This window comes from Macaca fascicularis, chromosome 1, assembly GCF_037993035.2.
Source record: "Macaca fascicularis isolate 582-1 chromosome 1, T2T-MFA8v1.1".
NCBI lineage: Eukaryota > Metazoa > Chordata > Mammalia > Primates > Cercopithecidae > Macaca > Macaca fascicularis.
Window position 1 is genome coordinate 149,109,694 of NC_088375.1, and position 20,445 is coordinate 149,130,138.

At 38.4% G+C, this 20,445-nt stretch overlaps 1 protein-coding gene across 4 annotated transcripts in view; it reads left to right on the plus strand.

Moving 5' to 3' along the window:
• DDAH1 (dimethylarginine dimethylaminohydrolase 1) overlaps positions 1–20,445 on the plus strand; it is a 255,115-nt gene that overhangs the window by 41,956 nt on the left and 192,714 nt on the right. The window lies entirely within an intron of this gene.

Below are 20,445 nucleotides of genomic sequence, written 5' to 3' on the forward strand. Positions count from 1 at the left end.
CCTTCTATAGGTAGTGTCTTTACTTTGTTAATAATTTCTTTCACTGTGGTTTGCTTTTTAGTTTGATGTAATCCCATTTTCTACTTCTCCTTTTATTGCGTGGAGAAATGCTTTAAACGATGGGCAGATTTCTCTGAAAATTTACGGAAGAATGGAGAACTTTCAGAAAACTGAAAAAGAGCCAATATCATATCTAAATATTTTTGAAGGAATAAAAGAGATCCAGGCAACTGCAGGCTATGTGTTTAATTTCCATTGCTGAAAAATATATACAGCACTGGGGATAGTCTCATAATGTTGGTTTGGTAAATGAGCAACTGTTCTCCAATCTTAGGCAGAGCAAAGGGAAATGGGCTGAAACTAGAACGTGAGGGATTTAGGTTAGAATGTAAGAGTTTTATGACTGGGAGGAATATTGGAACAACTTCCTGAGAAACATTGTGCAACTTCTCTCTCTAGAGATCTTTAAAAATACGATAGATTTTCATGTCTGGTTTAAATCTGGAGCTGCCCAAAGGTGAAAGAAAGCCAAAGTGTTTTATTTTATGCCCCACATATATTTTGAAGACCTTTTAACATCAATTTTCTCATTTCAGATGTTGTAAACCAAGGATTTGAATTATGTGTAATGGTATCACTAATTTTTAAAATTTCCTTTCACCTTAAGTGAATTTTGCTTTACAAAGCAGTATATATTCCTGTGCCTTAAGATTTTCATCTCATTTCCACGGAAAAAAAATTGCCAAGCACATCCACTCCCACGCCACCTCCTTTTCTTCTTTTTCTTTGGTACACTGTGTTTTTGGTCACATGTATACACAACAAAGTTCAAATAAGTAGTCATAGGAACCTTTACTGGCAGGCTTTGGCAAATCAAATATATGCTATATAATATATAATAATTATACATGGAGAAAACAGACAGAGGGCCCAGAAGCTCTTGGCAGCTGTGCTGTCTGGTTAGAAAAGGAAGCAAGTTACAGAGTTTGGACATTCAGTTCTGAGATGTTATTCCTGAGTCAACAGGATTTTAATTATGTATGTGGCCTAGAAGAGACATTTACGCAAGAGGAACATATTGTTGTTGAATGTGTTTGTGATTTTACTCATGGTTCAGAATTGGAAAGAAGCCGAAAGTAATTTCTGAAGGTACATAACTGAATTGAAGGAACATAGAGTAATGATACCTCTCCTAGTGGCAGAAAAATAACTAATATCCTGGCTTCTCATTTCAACTTCCTCACTCAATACACTCCCTTTTCTTTTATAGTTATATTTTTCAAAAAAGTGTGTGTTTTCTTTTCACACAACACTCAGATATTTCAAATCACACTATTTAGGCAGAAATAAGGGATGTGTTAAATATAACTTCATCTTTAAACATCTTTTTCTCCTATCCTCATGTTGAGGTCACTTCAAGTTAGAGTTCTTGTTTATAAGTTCATGATGTCTTTGTGTATATTTTATGGTAGTTTTGCAAAAAGTTAAAAATTTACTGCACTGACATGAGATGCTACATGAGACATGGAAAGGCCATTCTGAATTGTGGCGGATAACTTCTGTCTTATGGATAGATTAGGGAAGATTACAGAGCCTGCAGAATGCAAAGAATTGAGCTTTTCTAAGAGTAATATTTTCTTCCTGTGACTCCTTTCATTGATTCATTCACTGATTAATTGATTGATTCATTCATTCATTCAGTATTTACTAAGCACCTACAATGTGCCAGTTCTAGTATTAATGCCTCAGCAGACCTATCATTGCCCACGTTTTGGTTTAACTTACCTTTGTTTAATTTACCTTCTCCACTGCCATCCAAATATGCAGCCATAATGACATTTTCTACTTTTAATAGCTAACAGTTATTGAACACTTACCAGACATTGTCCTAAGGGCTTTTTACACATTGTCTTATTTAATTTTCATAGCAAGCAACCTTATGAGGTAGGTCTTATTAGCAAGTTCATTTAAATAGGAAGGAACCAAGTAAGGCAGTATAGGTATCTTGCACTAGGTCACATATCTAATTAATAAGCTCATGCTGTGGGACTCTAAGGCTTTGTTCTTAATCCCATGCTGTACATCCTCCCAGGATTATTTATTCTGTTTTTTTAAGCTTTTCTTTAGGTGCAAATTCTCAAGTTCACCTCTATGCCTCATTAAATTATCATTTTTACCTTCTGTTTTCATCTCTTTTACCTCCTTGAAAATCCATCTGTACTTGTTTTTTCTAAGAAAACAGTAAACTTATTGAAGCTCCAGTTACTTTAGATTTTACAATACTTTCTTGGCTGGGTGTGATGGCTCATACTTGTAATCACACTTTAGGAGGCCAGGGTGGGAGGATAGTTTGAGGCCAGAAGTTTGAGGCCACCCTGGACAATATGGTGAGACCCCATCTCAATTGAAAAAAGAAAAGAAGAGAAAAAAATACTTTCTTAATGCAGTTTTGATTTTCTCTTAAAGCCTTTTAATATAACCAAATCAATGTAGCAATTTGTAAAGGTTAATGTAAAATAAATTATTTTAGAATATAAAGAGATTTTCCCTCTAATATCTACTTGGTGTCTTGAGTAACTTAAAAATATTTAAGACTCTATGAGGTTCTTTGGTGAAGGGACAAAAAGTGCAGAATGTACCTAAGTGAGTTTTCTCCAGTTTAGTAAAAGACTATAAAACCAAGTCTTCAGCAAACCTAGAAATGACAACTATGATTTTATAAGTATGAGAACAAGAATCATGTTTCTTTAATGCTGGTTATACCTTCCAAAAAAACTTCCTTTTAAGATGAGCCAGTTCTGCCAAACCAACATATCATCTTGGAGCAATTAAAGGTTTTAGGGTTTCCCCCTCTAGAATCTTATTTCCAGTTGACAGATTTTGAAGGTTCCCCAAGGATACCCATTTGGTAGATGTCACACACTTTCTAATGTAGGGTTGCAAAAAGTAAATGATCACTTTGTTCGAACCTGGGGGCTCATAGTTGGCTTTGCTCTGTGAACCCCAGAGTTAGCATCTAAAGTGGCAGAAGACACTTAAAAGAAGGATTCTCCCCTTCATATGCTGCTCCACCATTTGCTAGATAGCTGTGTGGTCTTGGGCAAGTTACTTAAAATTCTAGTGCCTTCTATAAGATGGGAGTAACAACAGCATCCAACTCGTAAGTTGTGAAATAAGATAATCTAGGCAAAGCACATGGCAGAGTGCCTGGTCCATAATAAACATGCAATAAACGTTAGATTTTATTCATCCCAAATGTGGTGAAACTGAAGGTGATTTGTGCTGAACTCAATTCTTTTAGAAAACCTTCAGAGAATTTAGTATTCACATTGTAGTTCATAGCTTTATAATACTAGAGACTTCTAGGTTTTTTAGTTACTCAAAGCACAAAAGATTGTTTTTCTTTATAGGGATGTTAGAGGAAAAAGTCACTTTATATTCTGAAATAATTTATTTTACATTAACCTTTACAAGTGTGTTATATTGATTTGGTCACATTATAAGGCATTTAGAGAGAATAAAGAGTGCAGATGGACAGTTTTTGACACATACCCTCTGCAACGAGGAGACAGGCAAAAAACAGACTACAGGGCCTCTAAGACAGCAGGTAGAATAAAAAGGCATGGACTCATAAAAAAGGAGTTTGTGTCCTTTGTAGGGACATGGATGCAGCTGAAAACCATCATTCTCAGCAAACTATCGCAAGAACAGAAAACCAAACACCGCATGTTCTCACTCATAGGTGGGAACTGAACAGTGAGATCACTTGGACTCGGGAAGGGGAACATCACACACTGGGGCCTATCATGGGGAGGTGGGAGGGGGGAGGGATTGCATTGGGAGTTATACCTGATGTAAATGACGAGTTGATGGGTGCTGACGGGTTGATGGGTGCAGCACACCAACATGACACAAGTATACATATGTAACAAACCTGCACGTTATGCACATGTACCCTAGAACTTAAAGTATAATAATAATTAAAAAAAGGCATGGACTCTGAATTGGGAGCTGGAGGTGCCTGATCAATGGGAGGAAGTTGGTTTGGTGATTCCCAAACTGCATTCTCCAAAATTGTTAACTGTGGTAATAGGCATGCCCTACAGATAATGAAACACTGCCCAAACTTCTCCCCAGCCCAAAGCAGGGAACTCTGAGTACGCGATTCTCAATATACCGTTCCATCCCCATTTCCACCTGGCTATCTTCATATCGCCTCACCTGAATTGCCCACCATACTCAGTTGTAAGTGCCTGCTGACTCCTGCCTCCTGTGGTAGATTGTGGGTGGCAGAGGCTAGGCAGGGTGCTCTCCTGTCCAATGTTGCATCCCTACCCTAGCACAGTTACTGGACACATTTTCTGGTCACTCCATAACAATGTGTTGAGGGAAAGAATAGATAAGTAAATGAATGTTAATCACCACTTTAACTAGTAGACCCATCCCAGAGTCAGCTATCTCCTAACACCTGGCCCAGTGTGAAGGAGGTGCCAAGTACTCTTTAGGGAGCTTACTTCTCGGGCCCTCCCACCAGTGTCTTATGACAGCTACAGCTCCGTGGGAAGAACCCTGGGTATCTCGGAGGGGTTGGAAACTGCTGACCCGGGCATTTGGAAAACCCAGAAACAGCAGAGCTGGTGGTGGTACCCAGGGTCTGAAAAAAATATTCAGATGTCATTTTTTGGCTTATCTTCCTCTAAACCTTTTGCAACAAGTATTTCACTGATAAAATGGGAGGGAGGGAGGTAATATTTTACAGGTAAGTTGCTATGGACAGCATATCCAAAGTATATAATAAGCTTTCCATAAATATTTGCTCAATGGGGGTACAAACTGGGAGAATCCAGTCCTCACACCCTCATCGTCCTCCTTCAGGTATTTGGAAGGAGTACCTGAACCAGGTGGATGCAAATGGCACTTGCAGTCACTATCCTAAATATTAGTTTGAACCATATGAAATTGTCATTTTAGTAGGTCAAAAATGGTCAAATATCAGCAATTTCACACAGTTCGAAATGTTACAGGTTGAAATGTGCTGCCTCATCACTAGAAACAAGTCAAGGTTGAATTCTGCTGATAATAAAAAGTCCGAATGGTAAAGCAGGCCATTAGCAGCCTTTTGGGAGAACAAAGGACCAAAGCAAACATGAAGGATACACAATTGCCCTTTGTCAGTTTTTTGTAAAGTGCATTCTAAGCCATTCTATGAGGAAAAAAGAAAAGGACTCATTTGGGAAATGCTGCAAACCATATCCTTTTCCTAGAGTTTCAAAATGTGAATTAAAGGCTGGGCGTGGTGGCTCACACCTGTAATCCCAGCACTTTGGGAGGCCAAGGCGGTTGGATCACCTAAGGTCAGGAGTTCAAGGCCAACCTGGCCAACATGGTGAAACCTTGTCTCTACTAAAAAAGAAAAAAAAATTAGTTGGACGTGGTGGCACATGTCTGTAATCCCAGCTACTTGGGAGGCTGAGGCAGGAGAATCACTTGAACCTGGGAGGCAGAGGTTGCAGTGAGCCAAGATCGCGCCTTTGTACTCCAGTCTGGGTGACAGAGTGAGACTGTGTCTCAAAAAAAGAAAAAAAGAGTGTCACTGAGGAAGAGGCCAGTCCAAAAAGGAGATTCTCAAAGGGTCATTCTTATTAGAAGAGTCTGTTTTGCTGTCCAGGGAATCTATATTGTCATGTGTGGAGTTTTAAAATATATATTTCTCAGTATCAATCTATAAACTCTGTAGGCAGCATCAAGAAAAGGTATGGATAGGCCCCTATTTTAATCCAGCTCAATATACAAAAATTTATACTTATAAACCATACGTGTTAAGGTGGAATACATGGGATCTACTGGGTTCTGACCAGTCCATCAGTTTTAATTCATGAGTGAAGGACCTCTGAATTAGAGTCAGGATTCACATTACAGAATGATTCTTCATTTTCACAGATGTGATCACCACAAAGTTTCTTTAAATAATTACCCTTTTTTTGGTAATTAATATCTGATCCTATCTTCAAAAGTTAAATTTACACATCCATTTTAAGGAACCATCGAGTGTCCAGGGCCTGAATCTGCATTCATCCTCCTGCTGCATATGGCCTTCTTAGAATAGGGTTAAGTGAGCTTATTCTAAAACCAGCTTTTAATTCTGTGCTCTGTTGCCCAGGCTGGAGTGCAGTGGTGTAATCTCAGCTCACTGCAACCTCCCCCTCTGGGGTTCAAGCGATTCTCCTGCCTCGGCCTCCCGAGTAGCTAGGATTACAGGCGTGTGCCACCATGCCCGGCTAATTTTTGTATTTTTAGTAGAGATGGGGTTTCTCCATGTTGGTCAGGCTGGTCTCAAACTCCAGATCTCATGATCCGCCTGCCTCAGCCTCCCAAAGTGCTGAGATTACAGACATGAGCCTCATTATCTTTTCTTTAAAAAAACATTGGATGGGATATAAGAAGCCTAAAGGAAGGAAGTAGCTTGATTTTTAAGTTTGAGAAGTTGCAAAAAATGTTCTTTAAAAAGCAAAAAAGAGATTACATGTCTATCTTCTTCTTTAAAAAATTAATTTTCTTCAGAATATGATAATATAACAACAGTGATCATAACTAATGTAAGTAAAAAATAGAGTCCTTTTATTAGCACACTTTTATTTCCTTGAATCATTTAAAATCATACCCATATTATTGCCCTATAATATTTTATTTACTTTAATACAATTATGAAATTTTGTAAAGGGCTTGGTAAAGCAGTGTTTTCCAAACTTCAGGTCATGACCCATTGGTGAGTCTGGAAATTAATATAAATTTTATACAAATGAAGTAATAGAATGGAATAGAAATAACAGAATGCATCACACTTGGTAAGGGCAGATTTTGTTTTGTGAAATTTTGTTTTAGTTTTATATACATTTACACACATATACATGCATATACACATATATATTAACACATATTTATATGTGTATATAAATAACATATAAACATATACGTTTGAGTGTACTAACTCACTGTGGAATGCAGACAAAAAATTTAAGAAATCCTAAAAGAAAGAGTTTCAAAATAAAGGTAAAATGTAAAAAACCACATTACACAATAAATATGATTTTAAACTAAATAACCTTTGTTAAAACAATGCCTTCAGCTTTAACAAATTTACAAATTTGTTTAATAAATAAAAGAGGCATGCAGGCAAAATGTACTCCCATATGTGTATATGTACATGCATACAGACATCTACCCATGAATAGAATTTTTAAAACCTTCAACTATATTTAAAACCTTTAAAATGTAATTCAAAATAGAACTTCTGATTCCATGAATAGCATTTGTTAATAATATAAAGTAAAAGGTGCAATTATGCTGATATTTTCACAGTGTTCATTCATCTACTCTAAGCTAAAGACCAACATGAAAAAAAAAATTCTGGGAGTTGCTTTTTTATTTTAAAGTTTATAACCTATTTATATAGTACCTACCCTCTCATTAACCTGGGATGATAGTAGATAGTCTGTGTGATGCACGGAATCCAGAAGGAAATTCTGAAACTGCCTTTAATGGTTGCGAAGAGACAATCCTACCCTTCATTTTAATGATTTCTTCCTCCATTTCTCTCTGATCTGAACCAGTCTTGCCTAACATTATAATACTGCTTTTCCCATTCTTCATCATGAACTATAAAGGCTTCTTGCAAGCTCTCAAGGCTAAACACATTCCAGACATTCCTTTACACAACGTTCCTGAAAAGGTTGGTTTCTTAGGATCCTGCAGCAACACTGCCTGCATGGTTCACAGAGACCAGACCGCTGCACAGGGCTTTTACTGGCAGACAGCCAAAGGTGCTGCCTCTCCTCTCCTCTGGAAGACTTGCTTTACTCACCCAGAGTCCATCAAACTCACTTTTCAAGGGGTAGATGAGGACAGCAGGATCCTCAGTAAAGAAGAATCACATAGCGAGGCAGAGTTTCCAGCAGCACAGTGAAGCTACACATAGGTTGTATATCTTGGTATGATGTGTATTTGCTTTGGAAAGAGGCATTTAAACAAAGTTTTCCTTAGCAAAGTCTTGCCTCCCCCACCACCAATCCAGGAGTCTCAAAATTACTTTTAATGAATTCAAGAAATAGAAATTCTACACTGGAACACTTATTAGCTGCCTTTCTTATATAAATAATTACAGGACACAACATTTTCTTCCTTTTTCCTATTAACATTTCCTATTCTGCCTCTCTTTTCTCCGTCCCTCCTTCTCTTCTCACTTTGTGTCACGTACACTTCATTTGAAATTCTCTAATTCTCTTTTTAGACCAGGGAAAATCGGTATCAAACATTCCAGGGCCAAAGGTTTTCAAGAAAGACAAGACAAAAACCACAGAACTTCTTTCACATATGACTGAATCCCTTCACACTCTTTCTGGCCTATGGGATACTTGTTGCTAACTGAGAGGTTTAATTTGTCTAGAATTCTCTTTACCCCCGCTTCTTCCCAACTCAGCCGCTCCTCTTGGTATCCACCTTCCTTGATAAATACAGTCAAACTCAGTGTCTTTCTCAGAAACACAAAACCCTAGTGCAGGGCCTCACAATTCTCACTCCATGAAATATGAGTTCCTAGTCAAGTGTTAAAGGCTGTGATCACCCACCTAGATCTGGGCGCTCTGACCAGTGGAGTTTGTCATAAGGCCCTATTCTTTCTCAGTGATCCATGAGACACTGAACAAATTAGAGGTGCTCTATATTCAGCATGTGACTGACTGCCAATGAAATAAAACTCAGAGCCCAGGGGTGCATCACAGAATGAGGAGATGATTCAGAAGCTGAGGGAATCATTTGTCACTGCAAACGTATAGCATTAGAGAGAGAAGGAAAGCTATTAGCTTCAGGAATAAGCCTTTTTCTCCCCTCATCTCTCCATGAGCTGTGGGGCTCACTGAAAGTGTTGCTGAAATGAGAGAAGGGTGGGCAGCACTTTTTCCTGTAGTACATACAGGACACTTATATTTCCATGTCCTTTGTCATCATATCTGTTAGTAATTTTTCTGGATCCATTTAACCAGACAGCCTTCTGACTTCAAAATCTATGGCAGAATTTTCAAATGGCCATTCTGAAACAGGAGCTCACTTAGACAAATCCTGTAAGACACGGTCACCTAAAAATAACCCTAGCAAATTATTGGGAGTAGGAAATGAAGCAGAGATAGCAAGTTCCCACTGACTTTTTAAAGAATCACTGTGAAGTGTTTACAAGGATACCACAGATGATTAAAATTAGTTTATTCTGCACAGCATTATCCACTGCTGACTCAAGATGGTGATACAAGCAGTGTTAAGCTGTGAGCTCACCAGGAAGCTCATTCCCTAAAATTACTCTCTTGTAGGGATAGACCCCTAGTTCACATTGGTGAACGGAAGATGGGGTATAAATAGCAACTTGTTACACCATCACTCAGAAGCTATGTGTCCTGCTGGTCTCCAGTTTTGTTTCTTGCAGATGTTAAGAGCCTCCCGCTCAGTCTGTTGTCTCTCAGTGTTCAAGGGTATGGAGAGAGAGAGAGAGAGAGAGAGAGAGAGACTATCATTCTTTCAGTTGTACAGTACAATGATTAGAAAACTTAGAAGTTAAGTGATGTGGTAAAGATCATACAGCAATTCCCTGACACTTAAAACTGAGTTTTTGTTCCTATAATCTTCAAAGACTTAAATGTACTGAACCTTTGCTGTTTCTCCTATGAGCCAGAGGACATGTCCTATCAACTGAGCTAAGTGTCACCAGTCAACTTGCTAGAAACATGTTCAGACATGTGTAGCGAGAGAAGAATATGTAGATACATATGCTGTACGAGTGGGTTCTTATGAAAGAAAGGTTTTCTTTATATTTAATGGCAAGTTTATTTGAATTAAGCTGCATCCACACTCTACTCCAAGTTATCATTTTGGTTGCTTCACTTAAATAGTCAATTCAATAAAGAAAAAAAAGTCAGCATCTCCAGCATTTCTGTATCAGCCCATAGCCTGTGATGTTCTCTCTTGGTGGCCGATTTTGCATTTGTTTTCATAACTACTACAGATTTTCTATAGCATTCATTTCAAGACACAAACAGATATTCTTTAATGTGTGCCAGTCAGTCATTTTGGTTGTAAATAATTCTGTTTCTCTGTAGGTGCCCATTCTTTGCCGCTGACAACTTTCCCCCATCTGCTTAATCCATTTTCTGGCTTATTAAGTACTGGGATGATTTCTTCAGTGACAGAAGAAACTATGCATCACTGGTTTCCTATTTTTGAAGCCCTGGCATTTTTCTTGTTGGGACACTGCGTGCTTCATTTCTAATTAGGTTTTTCTTCTTACTCATATTTGGCTTTGCTTTATCAATACATTACGCAACCAGTAACTGGAAACAGAATCCCAGAGAGTGCCTCAAGCAAGCTTCCCAGTGACCTAGGGGAAAGAAGGAGTATTAAGGGGTGAGATGGAATTGGAGTTGCTGGCAAGATGATTATCAGGCTTGATGATGTAATGGGAAGTTGTTAATTTTTAAGCAACAGCTGGATTCTTTCTCAGGTTGATAGTAGTTCTGTTTTGCAGCCAGATGAGTCTTCAGTAGAAACAATCCCATTTTATCAGATAAAGTATTTCCTTTAAGATAGTCTTTATACCAAACATCTTTAGAGAAAGCCATCGGGCCTATTCTGTTGTACAACCAGGGTTAAGCAAAATGCTCCAGAAGTAGTGATTTTTTAAGGTCCTATTCAAATGCCTCCACTTCTATGAAGTTTTTCCAGATCACCCCAGCTGAGAGCTATCTCTCCATCCTCTCAACTCCCACAGCACCCTGGGATAATCCAAGTAAGGCACTTGGCATGGAGCCTGGTGTAAAGAAGTGTTCATTATTATTGTCCCTACCTCTTTGTAGTATGTATCACCTTCCTTCTTGTGTCTCCATTGTGAACACACCACTTATCTCCCCCATTAGCCTGTAAGCTACTGGAGGGTCTGATGCATCATTTTTTTTCCCCATCAGTGACTTGCTGTTTCTGGGTACTTGGTAAATGTGTATCGAATGAATAATAGATGATCGGCCTTCTCAGGTATCTTTGCATCCTCATGCCTGATATCAGTAGATACTCAGTAAGTGTGGGGATAATGAATGTTCAATGAATGGATATAGGTAAAAAATTAGATTGTTAACTCTTTTGAAAGGCTGCCAAAGTTCACCCTTTGTGTTCATAGAGTTAACTTTCCTAATATCCTTAATGTTAATGTCAAAGACAGCCAAAAATAGCAGCTTTACTCCTGAACCCATTTTCTGTAAATGATGTGCTTATTATTTAAATAACTAGGTGACTAGTTTCACTGACACTTCCCACATGAGGAGTAAAATTATTATGGCTGATACTTTCTGGGCATTTGCTTTATGCCAGGCTCTGTTCTGTGCTCTTTCACACACTCACTTAATTCTTGCTGCAGTCTATTTTAAAGATGAGGCTCTGAAGTACAAGACGGTTAAATCCCTTGCTCCAGGCCAGGCTCTTGCTGAATACCACATTGTAGCCAGAGCTGGGCTGGAGTTGCAGACAAGTTATGGTTTGATGGCACCATTCCTCCATGTTTCATACAAAATACTAAAATAAACAAATACCAGAATTGGTCAAGCCAACATGCTACTGCATAGAAACTTAAATGTCTGTCTCAAATATATTCAAATATACTGTCTCAAATATGTCTCCCTCAACTGTTCTCTGTATTGTAGGTGCCCCAGGTAGAGAAGGGGAGGAGGGCTGTAGAAGTTGTTACTTGGTTGTGAGCACAGAAAACAGTCACCTAGAGACTCAGGCTCACTTCTGTTTGTAAATATCTGCTCTGCTGCATCAGTAGGCGTCACCCTGCCTCATCTACTTCCACTTCCCGTTTCATACTCTGATCTCTTTCAGGTATTCCCTCAGCTTTGAATTTTCCGCTTTCCTACCCTCCTTCAACTGCGTAAGCCCTACAGGCCATTCGAGAAGAAACATAAATGGCCTCTGACCATCTCAGGCAGGTGTTGGTATCCCTGCAACTCCTCGTGCGTCCTACCCCCAACAGCTCTTAGTGTTTTATTTTGTAATTTTTGGTTTAATTGTCTTTACTACTAGACTACAGTCTCAAGGGTAGGGACCCTGTCTTATTCATGGGTATCCTGAGAGCCCACTACAATTCTGGGCACATAGAAAGTGTCTCATAATGTTTGTTGAATGAATAAATGACAGTGTTCTTTGCATGTCCATTCCACTCTGAAAGTATTATATAAACCAACTACAGGGACCGTGCACCTCCACATTCAGATGCCCAAGATTTGGCAGGAAGGACACAGCCAAGAATAACTGGTTAGAGATGTTGTTTCTCTGTCCCTGTATATCAGAGAGAAAATATCCCACTGTTATCCAATATAAGACCATAAAAATGAACAGTCTTTGATGAGGAAAAAAAAGTAAGCCTGAAAAATGTGTGGCTGGAAAAAAAATGTTTCAAACAGCATTTTATTTTTCCCCTCTGTGGACTTGTATAAATTATGTGTGAGGCAAATATGTGATAGAGAGATGCAGTGGTAATTACTTGTTCTCAAATGTTTGGTTAACTATGCCTCTTAATCCCACATACAGTAGCTTAGTACAGAATTAAATTCTGCCCCTTAAGCAGAATTAGCATTTGGAATTTCTTATTTCTGTAGTTTAAATGTTTTTATCCCAATATTTGTACTTTTCCATTTAGAATAAATAAATGTACTGAGTGTGTGTGGAGAAATATAAATAGCATGGAATTTTTATGATTCAACTCATTGTTCTTATTGGTTTGTGGTCAATTTTTATGGGTACCAATTTTTTAAAAATTACTCACCCATAATTAGTTACAGGAACATAGAAAGAATCGCTAGACCACTCTTTCCTCCAACGAATGTAGTATCCTCTCATTGCCAATAATTAAGGTCTTTAATTTTATGAGGGAAAAAATAACTTCCTTCAGGCTTTACTCTCAAAATGCAGATATTTCATGATACAGTATTATATGAAATAATTAGGAAGAAAGGTTTTTCTTTGCTGCCACATATAGTAGGAATGGGAAAAAATTGTTGCTCTGATTAACTGGGGAGTCTACTCCATGTGAGTGGTAGTACTAATTTACTAATTCATCCTTTAACATCTGCTGTGTGCCTAAAATGTGCCAGAAACTGCTATTTACTGGAGATGTAAGAAGAGCTAAGACTTGGCCTCTGTTCTTAAGGAGCTTACAATGAAACGGGAGACGTTCGTATAAACAATTGCAACGAAACAAGACAATTCTTAAATGGAAGTCTGTACAAAGCACAGCAAGCCTGTAGGAGAAGGACGTGAGTCGGACGGCGTGGGATGGGCGCTGAGATTTATGGGTTCACAGAGAGAGCATCTGAGCCGAGACCTGCGGGAGGAGAAGGAATTTGCCAGGCAGCACAGTTGGTGACTCGGTGACGGGGGAAGGCATCTAGGTACAGGAGTGAGTCTATGGAGTCTTTGGGGCTTTATTTTAGTAGCAAATGGCCTGTGACCCACCTCACAACTCACAGAAACACACCAGTGAGGCAATCCGTGGTAAGGCTCTCTTATGAAGGTTTTTAGCGTAGCAGGGATCTTTCAGTTTGGCCATTAAAGACAGCGTGAGTTCACTCTGGCGGCCGTTGGTGGAGACAGCATCTAGAAGCTGCCTCAGTGTTGGGGCAAAAGGGGATGAGCCCAGATCTGAAACAACACTGGTAGGAATCAGGGTGTGGAGGGCAATAATGAGGCCAAGGCAGCGGGACGCGGTGATGAACCAGGCAGGTCACAGGTGCCTTGGGCTGTAAGCCACAAGATCTGGACGAACTCAAGTTTCTAATCAGTGGTTGTGACTGTCTGCATCACCCAAAATAGAACATAGGTTGAGTATTGCACTCAAACTAACTTGAAGGTAGAATGATGAATAGCCAGACGTTAAAGTATTGTGATGACATGAAGTAGGATATTTTCAAAATAGATGATCCTTTCTGGGGAAGAATATTTGTCTGTGTGGATCTCTTCAATAACTGCATCTGGCCCTGGAGAGGTAACTTTAACACTTTCAGCAGGGAAGGAGCTGAGGCTGACTCACAGCTCTCCATCAGCATTTCCCATTTTTGTTTCAAAGCAGTTCATAAATACCTTCTTTATGCTTTACATTTTTACTGGGGAGCCAGTGAATGTGTAAGGAAGAAGTTGATTAGCATGGTTAATCTAAATCTGTGACATTAGACCTATTCTCCTAGTAGCCTACCTCTTCTATTTAATTGCACATTGACATATTCCTGTGCTTATGCCCATAAAATTCCTGCATCTGCTTTCACAGCTCTTCAGAATTTCGGAAAGAAATCTGTTCCAGTCACACTGAACTCCTATTGTCCCCTGCATTCGGTAACAAGGTCCCTTCTTTGTGCCTCGGCACAGTCCATTTTCCTATCTGAATTGTTCCCTCTTAGAACTCCATAAACTTCTTCATATTCTGGCTCAAAATTAAACTTCTCTGAGAAATATAGTCACAGTTCCAATTGCCTCTTTGTTTTTTGACATTTCTGAACTGTATTAACTTTGCATACAAGTGTCTACTTAAGTCTTCTCAAACATTTCATGTATATATTTTGGGCATTTTCAAACAGTATCATCCTTAACCTAGTGTAACTGTTCAATAGATGGCAACCGTAACCAATGGACAAGTAGTAGAATATTTGTCTACAATTTCCCTCTGTCTGCCCTAGTTCCATGTCTATCTTTAAAAGTTTAGAATTTTTTCTAGAACCCAAAATATATGTGCCATTAGGTCAGCATCTCTATTTCTGACTTCTGAGTACAGTTCTTTGAACAAATATTCAAAATATTTTATACACACAGAAAAGTACAGGATATAACAGAGCAGAATTTAAAAAGGTAAATATCTTGTACCATGTTTCAGATATTTTATTTTTATGAAAAAGATTAGGAGCTAAGCTATGAGGATGCAAAGGCATAGGAATGATACAGTGGACTTCGGGGATTCAGGGGGAAGGGTTGGAGGAGAGTGAAGGATATAAGACTACATATTGGGTATTGCTTGGGTGATAGGTGCACCAAAATCTCAGAAATCACCACTGAAGAACTTATTCATGTTCAATAAATAAATAAACAAATAAATAGAAAAGAAGAAATGAAACATTACAAATATAGTTGATATGCTTTTTATAGTCTTCCCCCATGCCATTTCCCTCCTTTTATTCCTAGAGGCAATCACAAGCCTGAAATTGATGCATTTATTTCCCATCTCTGTTCCTATAATTTTACTAAATATGTATCTTTCTGCGATCAATATATTAATTAATGTTCGTGTTTTAAGATTTTACCCAAGTGATATATTTACACATACAGCTTTTGTTATTTTCTCCAACTTGAGAGTCTCTGTATTTTGATAAGCAGATGTGATCTTTTATATTTATTGAGATTATTGATAAGTTTGAGATTGTTTTTAGCATTTTTCTTAGAATTTTTTATTTATCAAAATTTTTCATGCTTTTCTTCTTCTTTTTTGTCCTTGTAAGTAATCATTTTAAAATTCCTTTTTGTTTCCACACTTGTTTGGAAAATAAACATTCTATTTGTCTTTTTAGTGGGGCTGCCACTTTAAATACGAAAATAAAACTTGTGCATTATTTTTAAAACTCCAAGTCTGTATTTACCTTCTCAGTCTCAATCTGTTGATATTCATCCATTTTTTCCCTAAGCCAATACAATGATCCATCTTTCCTCCTTTTTTCTCCTTTTACAGAAAAATGGTTATACTATAAGCAGTCTTCCATAGCTTACTTTGCCATTATAACTTTTGAGTATCTTTCTATGTCAGTAGCACAGTTCTATCTCATTCTTTCTAATGGCTACATAGCAGTGATGATGCTGGCTAACATTTTCTGAGCAATTGCTATGTGCTAAGAACTTTGCCTCATCTAAAAGTCACAACAATTATATGTCAAAAGAAGTCCCATTTTAGAGATGAGGGACCTGAGGCTTAGAGAGGAGTGGCAGATAGAATAATGGTCCCCGAAGATGTCTATGTCCAAATCCCTGGAACCTGTGAATATGTTATCTTACATGGCAAAAGAGACTTTGCAGATGTGATTAACAGTAAGAACCTTAAAATGGAGAGATTATGCTGGACTATCTAGGTGGACCCAATCTAATCACTTGAGTCCTTAAAGGTGGAGCTTTTTCCAGCTGGATTAGAGAGAGCTGTGATGGTAGAAGCAGGGTCAGAGAGACAGCAGCCTGAGAAGGATTCACCGCCCTGTCGCTGTTTTTGAGAGGTTGACATTTATGTGCAGGGACAAGCAAGAGGCCTCTAGGAGCTAAAGGCTGCCCTCAGCTAATAGCCAGCAAGGAAACAGAGATCTCAGTCTTACAACTGCATGGAACTGAATTCTGCCAACACCTGAATGAGCAGGGAAAGGGATTTTCTCTTAGACTTCACAGGAAGGAGTGCAACCCTGCCCACCCACTGATTTTAGTTCATACCAGACTTCTGACCTGCTGAACTGTAAAATAGTAAGTCTGTGTTGTTTAATACCTATAAAATTGTGGTGATTTGTTAAGGCAGCAATAGAAATTAATACAAGCAACCACAACTAATAAGTTGTAGTGAAATGGGAGCTCAGGTAGTCTGATTCCAAGGTGTGTATATATATATATATATGTGTGTATATATATATATATATAGCTAAATGAGAGTCTATTTAGCCAGTCCATACTGGTGGGCATTAGGTGGCTTTCAGTTTATAGTATTTCAGACAATGGGACAGATTTCCTCATAGCTCTCTCTTTATACACTTTAGAATTTAGGATTTCTATAGAGATATTCCTAAAACTGAAATTATTAGGTCAAAGGATGTGCACTTTAAACATTTTTTAGATAAATACTGTCAAATCGCCTTACAAAGGGTTCCCAATGCAGTTCATAGACGAGAACTGAAATCAGTAGAAATAAAATTAACGAAGAGTATTAATGGCTCTGACTCATTGGTGACCATTTCAGCAAAGCAAAGAACTGAAATGACCACAAAACTGAAAGTTCATTTCTCCTTCAATTTAGATGGAAAGGCTGCAGATGTCTGTTCTGAAAGAATCCCTCTGGCTCTGTCTTCTTTATGTGCTGTGTAACTTCATTACTTTGTGCTTTTACTTCTGGGTCTTGCTCTTTTGCCCTTGAAGCAATAAAGACTGACAAAATAAATAGTTTTTAAGTATCACTTGTGCCTCACATCTGTTCTAAAAATGCTATATTTCTTTAACAGAGACTAGAGTTTCCCATGTGCACAATTAGGTACTTTAAGAATAGTGTCTCATTAATTTTGAACGATATGCTGTCCAACAGGGCCCTGAAACCAACTGTTGAAAGAAATCACTGATTTAAAAAAATTAACATAGCAGCCAGCTCAAACATGAGGGCCCAGTGAGTAGCCAGCATTTTACGGGAGTCACTGGTGAAGTCTCCCATCAGGATGTAATGGCCAATTCCTCATGTGACCCTACATCAGAACAAACCTCTTCACATTAGCAAAGCCCAGGCTCTGAAAGACAAGTAGTGTTTCTTGTTGGAAATAATTTTATTTTCTTTTGGCATCTTACCTTCATTTTTTAGATACAGAAATTGGTTTCTTTCTTTTCTTTTCATTTCTTTTTTTTTTTTTTTTTTTTTTTGTGGTGATAAAAATGTGTATTTAGAATTAGCCAGCTAGGCTCAGTTTAGATGATCTCAATTTTATTGGCAACATCCAAAATATCATAGTTTGGAACTTGTTGAGCGTATGTTGCCTTCTTTCCATCAGGACTGATCAGGGTATTGACATTGGTCATGTCAACATCAAAGCTTCTTCATAGCCTGTTTGACCTGGTACTTGTTGGCTTTGCCATCTGCAGTGAACACAATGTGTTGTTGTTGTCCATCTTCATGGCTGACTCAGTAGTCGGGGGAACATGATTGTTGCATACAGCTCAAGCTTGTTTCTCTGAGGGCACTATTCTTTGTTTCTCCTGGGGGCTTGGGCTGCCTTTGGGAGCCTTAGTATCCTGGGACTCTGGAAGGTGGGTGATGGGTAGATATTTATTTGTGGCTGTGATGCCTTTCAGAACTGTCTACTTGGCCTTCAAAACCTTTGCTTTAGCTTCTGCTTTGGAAGGAGAAAGGGCTTCCTTTGCTATAGGGGCTATCTTGAGGAAAAAGCTAGAAAGTGGCTTCTTTTACTCCTGACTCGCGCTAATATTTTGGTGAGCTCGTAGATCTGATAGCAACCTTTCTTTTTTCCCACGCTCTTTCTTTTGTTTCAGAACTTCCTTTTCTCTTATTCTACTGCCTTGGAAATTTTTGTTTTCTCCTTCAGCTGTGATTTTAAATAATTAGAGTTATAAAACCCTTTGACTCAATTATTAGGCTTGTTTTTTGTCCTTGTGCTCGACTGCTTGATCCTAGCACGTTGCAATAAGCATCCTCTTGGTTGTGAATTGGAAAGATGTCAAATTAAAGAGGTTTGCCTGTTGTTACTTTATTTTTTGCTTCATTTTACCTAAAAAAAAATAGAAATTTGAATTCTGATAAATTTTAGAGTGTTATGATGAATAACAACACCTCCTATTTATTGAACACTTACTATGTACCTAACACTATTAATTTTTCAAAATGCTTTAACTTACTTAAGTCCTCGGGGCTGTTCTGTGGTAGGTGCTATTGTTATCCGGATTTTACTGTTGAGGAATTTGAAGTTTTAAGAAATTAGACAACCTGCTCAAGGCTGTATAGCATTGGAATGATAAAGCTGAGATGCAAGCATAGGCTTGTTTGGCCAGTCTGCACCTCTTAACCACTGTACTATAATGTTCCTTAGCATTTCAAGTTATTTGTAAGCAATGCTTCCAGGAACATTTTTTAACCAGAAAAAACTAAACATAGAACTACTTTGTTGTGTAGAAGCAGAAAGAACACTGGGATATGAGACAGGAGACAGAGCCCTAGCGGTGTGCCTAACTAGCCAAGCAAGTCCCTGAACCACTCACTTCACTAGCCCCAGCCCTGTGATTTTCTCATCTGTAAAAGTGCCAAACTTATAGCATCCTAAACAAAACTTGATTTCCTCTCCTTTAGTTTTCCCTGTAGATGAAAGGTAGATGAAACCCACCATTCCCATATCATTTATGACAACTAAGGCTGGTATCAGATGAGGCCATTGGCACAGGGCTACTTGTCCTGAAAAAAGAGGGAAAATGCAATGATTAAATGCCACCCACCCCGGTCAGAAAGCAAACTAAGCATAATGACTCAAATCCAAAGCCTAGAAAATCTTGGTAGAAACAGGGTGGATATATTATTCTGTCTTCAGTTTTCTCCGTGTGTATTCATTGTTGACCATAGAAATGTGGACAAACATGTGGCTCACCATTAATCATCATCTCCAACTTGCTCAAGCTATTGTGGAGTAATAATGCCATTGAACTTTGTCCAGCTAGAAATGAGACCCAGTCATAGAGAAGACTTGCTGAGTTTCTTAAGCATGTATCTGTTCTATCACAAGGCTTTTTTCTGTCCCATGTGTTATGGGCTGAACTGTATTCTCCCCAGCAAATTCATATGTTGAAATTCTAACCCCCAGTACCTCAGAATGTGACTGTTTGGGTATAGGGCATTTGAAGAGGTAGTTAAGGTAGAATGAGGCCATACAGGTGGTCCCTAATTCACTATGACTGTTGTCCTTAGAAGAGAAGTGAATTAGGACACAAACAACACAGAGACCAAAGGGCGACCATATGAGGACACAGCCTGAAGGCAGACATCCACAAGTCAAGAATAAAGATCTCAGAAGAAAACCATCCTGTCAACATCACCTTGATCTTAGCCTTCTATTCTCTAGAACTGTGAGAAAATACATGTATGTTGTTTAAACTACGCAACCTGTGGTATTTTGTAATGGCAGCCCTAGCAAACTCGTCCACTATGTTTTAAATCCAGGTTGCTTCTTTTAAGTTTCTCTTTATTTTTCAGAAGTTTCTCACCTTAATTTTAAATTTGTTTTTCTTTCCTCCTTAGCTTGAGCTAGATTTCTACACCCTAAGAAGTCATACTTAGGTTTCTTGCTTCATCCACATACTGGAGTACAAAGATTCCACAAATTTTAACAGTATTTGAATAGTCTTTGAGATGAGTCTTGGCTGTACTTTGGATATAACTTACATTTTATATTTCTGTAAGTTCCTTTTCATATTGCTCACCTGTGTCAGTTCTCAAATAGATTATTTAATTTTATAACAAAGCAGCAAATAAAACAAAGCACTGAACTATGTATAACAGACTTATCCCCCACCCCTGCCCTATGAATTTTTTTCTTTTTCTTACTCCTTACCTTGGGTAAAATGGCAGCAGCAACACCATTGACC